The sequence below is a fragment of the Saimiri boliviensis genome, chromosome 5 (genome assembly GCF_048565385.1).
Source record: "Saimiri boliviensis isolate mSaiBol1 chromosome 5, mSaiBol1.pri, whole genome shotgun sequence".
NCBI classification, from domain to species: Eukaryota; Metazoa; Chordata; class Mammalia; order Primates; family Cebidae; genus Saimiri; species Saimiri boliviensis.
This window is the reverse complement of record NC_133453.1, coordinates 7,198,818-7,209,088: the sequence shown is the minus strand read 5'-3', so window position 1 is coordinate 7,209,088 and position 10,271 is coordinate 7,198,818.

Below are 10,271 nucleotides of genomic sequence, written 5' to 3'. Positions count from 1 at the left end.
TAGTTTTTTTCTCTTTATATCAGCAGCATCAGGAGTGATAAGGGACCCTTCTCTTCAGGCTGCGTTAAACTTGACAGTACAGCTCTACTTTAGCAACCACATGTAGCTGAACTGCAAAAAGACAGAGATGCTGATTGTGTAGTAACAGAGGCCACTGGTCATTGTGATTTCTAGGACAGAACTCTGAAGAAGCCACCCTGCTCAGGGATCCAGTTCAAGCTCCCAAGGAAACATCCAGCTGTAGAATTCTATGCTTCTGTGCAGTTGCGGAGACCCATTCTGCCAGATTCTCCAGCATGACTTTTGCATCTGACTCATACGCAACCATGTTTCCCCTAGTTCTGGTACAAAATAAATGCATCCTTCTACATTTCTCAAGTGATTCTGTCTTCATTTGCAGAGTGTGATTTCTCAAATCATCAATCCATCCATTGTGTGTCTTGATTCCAGACTAGTGCTCTCACAGAACAGACAGGGATAATTTGCACCTTTTATGTAAAAAATAACAATAAACTGTATAAGAAAGTGCTCCTTGGACTTAGAATACCACGTGCCTGTGAGAGCCCGGGTAACTCAGGACACAGGAATGGGTAGGGGAGGCTCCTGTTCTTCTGCCAGCCTGGGCACAGAGTCTTGAGTGTAGGGAAGAAAGGAGGCTCCGTTTCCTAGGGTGGTCTGAGCCTGTATTCAAGGTTGTAGGATCATCAGAAGCCAGGAGGGCCCTGGTCACCTCCAGACAAACACTGAGCAGACGCTCAGCCTGCTTTGAGGAATTGAAAAATAAATTCTCCTGTGAATGGGCCTTTAAGCCACTTGGAAGAATGCAAATGAGCCATTCCAGGGAGAACACCGTGGTACCTGTGCTGCTATCTAGAGCCCATCTCACTGCTCTCGAGAGATACTGAGGGGCAGATCTAGAGGCAAAGGTAGTGTCGTGACCTCCTGGGGAAACCTAAGCCCAGGGCCAGCGATGTCATTTGTGAGGCCAGGGGCAAAGTAAAAAACATAAGGCCCTTGTCTGAAAGTTAGTAAGAATTTCTAGAGAGCAGCAGAGTGAAACACTCAACTCAGCATTTAGGCCCGCATTTGTTTCCTGGAGCTGCTGTCACCAATGATCACAAACGGCCTCTTCAGACAGCAGAAACATAGAGTCTCATGGCTCCGGATCCCAGAGATTCAAAATTAAGGGGTTGGCAGTGCAGGCTCTGCAGGAGAAACTGTTCCATGCTTCTCTACTAGTGTCTGGCAGCTGCTGGCATCCTTGGTTTCCTTGGCTAGTGGCTGCATCACTCTGATATCTACCTCCTTTATTTTCCTCCTGTTGTCCAGGCTGGAGTGCAGTGGCGCCATCTTGGTTCACTGCAACTTCTGCCTCCTGGGTTCAAGCAATTCTCCTGCCTCAGCCACCCAAGTAGGTGCCCACCACCACGCCCAGCTAATTATTGTATTTTTAGTAGAGATGAGGGTTTCACCAAATTGGCCAGATGGTCTCAAACTCCTGACCTCAGGTGATTTGTACACCTTGGCCTCCCAAAGCCCTGGAGTTACAGGCGTGAGCTACTGTGCCCAGCCTCTACCTCCATTTTTATATTGTTTTGCTGTGTGTGGTTTTGTGTCTCAAATCCCCCTTACCTGGGTTTTATGAGATCCCAGTCATTGACTTGAGAGCCCATTCTAACTCCAGGATGATCTCATCTCAAGATCCTTAACAAGTACGTCTGCAATGATCCTATTTCCAAATGAGATCACATCCAAAGGTATTAGGAATCAGGACAGAGACATATCTTTTGGGGGGCCACCATTCAATCCACTATACAGCCCTTCTGGGCACAATGATCTGGGCACCTGCACAGGTGGTATGCCCATGAAGTGGGCACTGCCTAAATCCCTGGAAATCTCAGCCCCACAGGGGATTAGATAAGAGGCCATGTCATGAGTCCCTTATTTCCAGCCTATGACCTCTTGTAGAATCAATTTCTTCTCTCCAGCCCCAGCCCTTGGCCTTTCCAGGCAGCATGGGTCTAGTAGCTGTCAGGGAAGGTCCATGGTTGCCTGAAGCCCAGTGAGTCTGATAAGCCAGAATGACACAAACTCACATCCCACCAAAGGGAGGACCCCATCTCTCTCCGGAGGCTGCTCTTCTTGTAGGGCAGAGGGTGCATTGCTGATTCTTCATTTATGACTTGTGGGCTCCTTTTGTCCATTGTGTTACTAAGCCACCCTGGCCCAGGAAACCCCAGGCTTGAAATTATCCCCAGAGTCTGGAGCATGATCTTTCTAAGGTAGTGCTGCTCCCATCCAGAGCCTCTTTGCTCTGGGCTTTCTCTGCCTTCATATCTGGTAATCTGGACCTAACCTGAAGCCATAATTGACCCCCACCCTCGAGCTCTGGGCATCCCTGCCTGATGCACCCATGCCAGGAGAAGCAGCATGAAGCTTGCTCCACTCTCAGTGCACTGCCCTCCTTCCCTCCACCGCCCTCCTTCCTTCCAGACTCTGCCTGTCTGCCAGCCTCCATACATACATAGCCGGTGGCCAGGGCATTCCACAGATGCCCTGGCCACCGGCTGTCATCCAGCTGATCCCCAGCTGGGACTCACTGGGACCACCATGCTGCTTGTTACTATTGAAATCCATCCATGCCAAGTTGGCCAACAACCCCTGCCTGATGTCCCCGCTCCTACTCGGGGACCTTGGTAGGGCCTAGCAACCACAGAGGTAACACTTGGCCATGCGGAGGCCTCCAGAACCCTGCCTCAGTGGCACTGGTGACCTCTGCTTGGATTGGCTGATGTCTGCAGTGGGCAGAGTAATGGCCCTGAGGATGTCTACATGTGTATTAGGCCATTCTTGCGCTGCTGTAAAGAAAGTCTTGAGGCTGGGTAATTTATAAAGAAAAGAGGTTTGATTGGCTTGGTGTTCTGTAGACCATACAGAAACATAGTGCCAGCATCTGCTTGGCTTCTTGGAGGCCCAGGAAGCTTCTAATCATGGTGAAAGGGGAAGCAGGAGCAGGTGTCCAACATGGCAGGAATGGGAGCAAGAGAGAGAGAGAGTGGGAGAGGCACCATGTGCCTTGAACAACCAGATGTCCTATGAACTCACTCATGACAAAGGGGATGGCCCAGGCCACTTATGAGGGACTCTCCCCCATGACCCAAACACTTCCGACCAGGCTCCACCTCCGACACTGGGGATCACATTTCAACATGAGATTTAGGTGGAGAGAAACATCCAAACTGTATCAACATCCCAATCCCCAGAACCTGTGACTATGTGGGCTTACATGGCAGTGTCTTATCCTGGAGGTGATCCTGGACTGTCTGGGGGTAGGGAGCAATGTAGTCACCAAGAGGTGACTCCGATCCTCCTGACTCTCTCTTATGAAGATCCAGCTGGCCATCAGCTGGATCCACTTCTCCGACTCTTATGAGAAAGTCAAGAGGGTCAGAGTCGGAGAAGCTGATGTGACAATGGAAGCAGAAGTTGGATTCGAGGAAGGAGCCAGGAGTCAAGGATGCAGGTGACCCTTCGAGCTGGAAAGGGTGTAGGACGAAAGCTCCCCTGCAGGCTCCGGAAGGAACCAGTCCCACTGCCATCTTGGATTTAACCCAGTAAGACTGATTTGGGGACATCTGACCGTCAGCATCGTGAGATAATAAGTTTGTGCTGGTTCAAGCCAATCAGCTTGTGGCAGCTTGTCACAGCAGCACCAGGGAGTGGATACAATGCCCACGCCAGACACGTTGTTAAACATTTTGAATATCGCCCTTGTTCTCATCCGTTCATTCCCAGCAGGCCCTCCCATGGGCACCCTGAGCCTGTGCCTGGAACATTATAGCTGGCATTGGCCAAAGCAGCACAAGGGCAAATTAAGAGCCAAGATGCAGTGTCAAATAGATTGGGGTTCAAATCTCCAGGGAAGCCACAGATCCTCTCCAAGCCTCGGCACGTCATCTGCCAAAGCAGATAACAATTCCTACCTGCACTCTGGATTTTCTAGTATCCTCCCCTCTTCTTGTTCTAAGAGGCCCAACTTTCATACGGCAGACACATGCCCTAGATGGACAAGCCTCTGGCCACAGGGATCAGCCCAGAACTGGCCCTGGTAAACAAGCAGGACATATGAGTCTTTCTCTAGAATTTTTCGAAGTGGACAGCTGAAGAACTCTTGTGATAGGAGGGGAGGCTGTGGACTTTCTTGCTGTATGTAGACCTTTCCAATGCAAATGAGAAAAAAGCCAACATCTAGAAGGAAGCCGAGATGGGGTGTGTGACGATGCTGACCTGCTTCTGTTTTCTAGTCCCCGGACCCCTCGGGGTGCCTCGGTTTCTGTAATTCTCCTCCAATTATCTGAGCAACCCCACTGTACTTCCAATCATTCCGTATTTTGAATTTGACCTAGTTTGGTTTTTGTGACTGAGAGACTTGACTCATCCACTGCCTCCCGGGGCTGCTGTGAAGATGAAATGATATAAAAATACAAAGTGTTTAGCAGGTTCTTGAACATAGTATGGCCTCAATAAACGGTGGCTCTTACTTTTATTACGCTAAACTTCCTGGGGATTCCCTGACACCCTGTGCCTCAGGGAGGTCTGACGTCAGCAGCTTTCACAGGCTCCTTAGCATCTACGCCTCTCCTCTTTGCCTCCATAAGGCCGGGCCTCCAAGTCCGCGGGCCTCAGTGCTACCCCTGTGGCCCAGCCCTACTGCCAACCCCAACCATTCCCAGAACCTTCCTGCCCATACCATCATTCTCTGCTGCTCCCACCGGCCTCTGCCTTCATGCTAGTGACCTTGTTCACGGACACGTGGCCTGCGGGGATGACTTCAGGCCAGATGCTGAGTTAGCTGCAGCTGCTCCCATGGCCCACAGAGAAGCTGCAAGTAACCTCCCGTCTCCTCTGGGGAATACCCACTATCTTTACGACTGGATAAGAGAGACCATTGCTAGCATCCTACTAGAACAGAGGTGGACGCTTCTGGGAGGCTTACATGATCAGAAATCCACAGCAGCACAGGAAGGACACGGAGAGATTTATTGATTAGGAAGGGGAACATGGGGGAGGGCCGTGCTCCCTGTTCAGCTATTGGGAGAGAATCGAATTGGGTCAAGTGCATATGGCATCCTTCTTCACTCACATTTTCCTTTCATCAATAATCTTTCGGAATCGTGTTATAACAAGTGAAATTAAATTAGAGAAACTAGCAATGATATAATGAGGTCCATTCCGTTCCAATTTCAGTAAGTCACTGTGACATGGCTATGACCAGCACCCCCAGGAACACCAAGTGTGGGCCCCAAACACCTCCCATTCCTGGCAGTTCCGCTACTTCGAGCAAAAGGACTCTTGACAAGGGTGTCAGGCGGGCCGCCCATTTAACACCCCCAGAGGGTCAGGGCGGCCTGTCTGTGTCCCTCTGCTTGGGGAATAAGTTCTCTGCCTTTCCATTAGTTGTTGGTGCTTTGAATGGGATTCCCCAAAACACAAACACACAGACTAACAGGAACAACAAGAGGCCGGGCGCAGTGGTTCACGGCTGCAACTCCAGCCCTTCGGAAGGCCAAGACCAGTGGATCACTTGAGGTCAGGAGTTCAAAATCAGCCAGGCCAACATGGTGAAATCTCATCTCTACTGAAAATACAAAAAAAAAAAAAAAAAAAAAAAAAAAAAAAAGCTGGATGTGGTGACACACACCTGTAATCCCAGCTACTTGGGAGATTGAGGCAGGAGAATCCTTGAACCCAGGAGGCGGAGGTTGCAGTGAGCCAAGGTTGCACTACTGCATTTCAGCCTGGGCGACACAGCCAGATTCTGTCAGAGAGAGAGAGAGAGCGAGAGAGAGAGAGAGAGAGAGAGCCACCATAGCAGGGTGCTGTCCCTCAGGCAGAGTGCATGTCAAGACAGGGTTCTCTGCCAAAGGCTCACAGGATGACATCTTGTCCATACTCTGTCCAGATACAGTCGGCCCTCCGTATCTTCCTGCTTTACATCTGAGGATTCAACCAACTGCATATCAAAAATATCTGGGAAAAAGAAACAATGAAAACTAACAATATAATAATAAAAGTAATGCAAATAAAAAATACAGTATAACAACTACTTATATAGTATTTACATTGTACCAAGCATTATAAGTCATCTAGAGACAGTTCCTTATAATATAGGAGGATGTGTATAGGTTATTTGCAAATACTACAGCATTTTATATAATGGATGAGCCTCTGCAGATTTTGGTATCTAAGGGGATGTCCTGGGACCAGCTCTCTGAAGACATTGAGGGATGACTGTAATTTACAATGAGAGATACATAGAATGGACTTGGGCCAGATAGAGCCTCCCAGCTTACAGAACTCTGTCAATATTTCAGTAATTTGTTTGGGGGTATGCCTCTTCTCACTGGTTTCTGTAGGGGGTGGAGTGGTGGCCTCCTAAAAGGTATACCCACCCAGAACCTGTGGATGAGATCTTCTTTGGAAAAAAATGTATTTGAAGATGTAATGAAGTTAAGGATCTTGACATGAGGTCACCTTGGATTTCGAACAGGCCCTGAATGCATTGACCAGTGTCCTAGTGAGAGAAGAAAAGGGGAGAGACAGACAGGGAGAAGGCCAGAGACTGGGGGGATGCTTCTTTAATCTGAGGAATGCCAGTGGCTGCTGGAAGCCCCCAAGAGCTGGAGAGAGCCTGGAACAGCATCTCCCCTAGAAGCTCCAGAAGCAACCAGCCCTGACCACGACCACACCTTGATTTCAGACTTTTAGCCTCAGGAACTGTGAGAGACCACATCTCTGCTGTACTCAATGCGTGGCCATTGCTATGGCAGCCACAGGTAGTGAATGCACCTCCCAAGACAAGCTCTCAATGGCCCCGACCCCGAGCACCTGCTTTGGGCTTAGTCTCATTTGCACTGCAGTATAGTCATACATGCCTGCCAGCAAAATTCAAGTTTGAAATAAACTCAATGCTTGCCTGATGCTGACCTTTGAGAGGCATTGCCCTCAATGCCAAAAGATTAAGAGGACCTGGAAGTGCCAGTGGGCAGTGTACTGCCACAAAAAGTAAGAAATAGGCCAGACGTGGGGATTTAGGCTTATAATCCCAGCACTTTGGGAGGCCCAAGGAGTTCGAGACTGGCCCGGGAAACATGACAAGACCCTGTCTCTGCAAACGATTTAAAAATTAGCTGGGTGCAGTGGCGCATGCTTGTAGTCCTGGCTAGTCAGGAGGCTGAGGTAGGAGGATGGCTTGAGCCCAGGAAGTCGAGGTGGCTGTCGGCTATGATCACGCCATTTCAATCCTGCCTGGGTCACAAAGAACACCCCGCCTCTAAAGAAGAAAAAAAATGTTTTTAAAGTAAGAAGTGGAAGGTGATTGAACAAGACCCCTGAAAACATAAGCCCAGAAATTTGAGAAAATTTTGCACGCATAGGCTCATTCTTTGTCACCAACCGTGTAATAACCAGAAGCTTGCCTGGCATGGTTCCTGTGGTGGTGGGCGGAGTGGGTAGGTGTCCAACGCTAATCATGCTAAGCTTTGCTATGTCAGCAGATAAACTCTGAAGTCTCACTGGCGCAACACAACAGAGGTTTTTATCTAGCTCACATCACCGTTGGCTACAGACTGAGCAGACTGACTCTAGAAAGAAATGACTCAGACTTCCAGGCAGTTCTCCTCTTGCCCCCCAGTTATCTTGTTTTTATTTATTTATTTATTTATTTATTTATTTATTTATTTATTGAGACAGAGTCTCTCTCTGTCACCCAGGCTGGAGTGCAGTGGCACTATCTCAGCTCACTGCAACCTCTGCCTCCTGGGTTCAAGTGATTTTCTGCCTCAGCCCCCCAGGTAGCTGGGACTGCAGGGGCACCCCACCATGCCCAGCTAAATTTTGTATTTTATTAGAGACGGGATTTCACCATGTTGGCCGGGCCAGTCTCAAACTCTTGACCTCAAGTGATCCATTCACCTCAACCTCCCAAAGTGCCGCAATTACAAGTGTGAGCCACTGCACCTGGCCTCCCTCAGTTATCTTAGAATTCACTGCTCTCCACTCGGGCAGAGAGGAATGGAAGTACGGAGAACGGCCATTCTCTTGGAACTGCCCTTTTTCCCTCTAGTTACATTGGTAAGAGTCAGTGGCATGATCCCACCTCAATCCATGGGACTGAGAAAGGGGAGACGTGTGCATGTGCAGGGGCGCAGGGAGAGTCTGCCTCAGTGAGTGTAGAAGGGGCCAGGAGGGGCTGTGCCATCGGGTGTAGGTATTGACTGCCAGCTTCTTTTGAGACTGGACATTGTCTTGGGTCATGCATGCAGCTATTCCGGGGTCCAAGTATCTTAAGATTCTGGGAAAAAAAAAAAAAAAAAAGCAAAGTCATGGCTACTGAGAGATGTCCTTGACATCTGACAAAACAAGTCTCATGAATATGTGAGGCCACTCTAGCGACCGACTGGGATTGCTATTTCCCTTCCAATCCCATGTGCTGGCAGGGGCCATTGCAATATCCACATGATGGAGGCAGAGCTGCTCATTTTCCAGGCACTCTCCTGGTGAGGGCATGCATCTCCCTTCTGTAGCGTTCACTCTCTACACTGGGCTCAGCAAGGGTAAGTGCAAGGGCAGCCCGTGATGCAGTGCATCTGTCTTCTGTGGTACAGAAACCACGGCTTCGTTTCTTGCTGCTCAAGCTGTGGTCCTCAGACCAGCTGCATCACCAGGCAGCTTGTTAACAGTACAGAAATTTGGGCCCCACCTGAGCCTAATAAACAAGACTTGGTGTTTTTTTAGCAAGTGCCCCCGGTGAGTTTGCCTATGCATATTACAGTTTGAGAAGCAGAGATCTATAGAATGTGTTAATTCCAGAGCAAGCTGATAAGAACAGTAGATTAATGTCTAACTTGAATGGTGCGGATCATAATTCCAAAGGGGAACCAGACAGACAAGAGTTAATCTGGATTTAAGAAGAATCAAACACAAAGACGTGTACAGCAGGGAAGAACAACTTGGAAACTCAAGAACACTTTTCACAGTCTATTGAGTCCTTGGCTGAATTGTAATGATGAATGAGTTCCTTACAGGAGTATGAGAGTGCAAATGTGCACACAGGTAGACATTCACCTGCTTTCATTTGGCAAAGCACCTGAAATCGGGATCAGCATTCTGACTTCACTGTAAGACAAACTGCAAAGTCACAGCCTGCAACATGGAGTGCTGTTCTGGAATCAGTGCATATTTCTGGGAACGTAAAAACTTAAGATCTGAAAGATGAAAGAAGAAATGTTAGAAATCATTGGTCAATGGCACCAGGCTGTGGTTTTTGTTTTTTGGTTTTTTTTCTCCCAGGCCTGTTCAACCCTTGAGTCTTACCAGAGGAACCCTCTAATGTGATTTAGTACTCAAGAGCCCAACTGTAGCAATTAAAGTGGATAACAGAAACTTAAACAAGCCCTCATTAATAACTTAATTAAATCTGCCTGGGATATCATTTTCCTTGGCTGTTCAAATTTAGTCGTATAAGAATGGCACTCTCTACTGGGTACAAAAAAGGAACACTGATATCACTTATCATTCTCATCAGGTTGACTAGAAAGGAATCCGTTCCTAAGGATCTTTCAATATGGCAAGTAAGATACTATGTTTGGGTGGGTTTTTTCTTTTCCTGTTTACTTATTTATTTATTTATTGATAGTGTCTCGCCCTGTTGCCCAGACTGTAGTGCAGTGGCATGATCTCGGCTCACTGTAACCTCCACCTCCTGGGTTCAAGTGATTCTCCTGCCTCAGCCTCTTGAGTAGCTGGGATTACAGACATGCACCACCATGCCCAGCTAATTTTTGTATTTTTAGTAGAGACAGAGTTTTGCCATGTTTGCCAGGCTGGTCTTGAACTCCTGACCTCAGGTGATCCACCCACCTTGGCCTCCCAAAGTTCTGGGATTAGAGGCGTGAGCCAACACACCTGGCCTCTTTTTCAATTTTCAAACTTGAGATATAATTCACATAATAGGAGATTCATGTTTTTGAAAGTCAGTGTTGTGATTTTGAGTACATTCACAATGTTGTGTAGTCATCATCACTGTCTAGTTCTAGAACATTTTCATCACCCAAAAAAGAAACCCTGTACCCACTGCCATCAATCTCTCCCACCCACAACCCCTCCAAGCCCCTGCCCACCACTCATCTACTTTCTGTCTCTTTGATTTGCCAGTTGCGGACATTTCCTATAAATGGCATCATCCAATATATGTTCTCTCGTGTCTGACT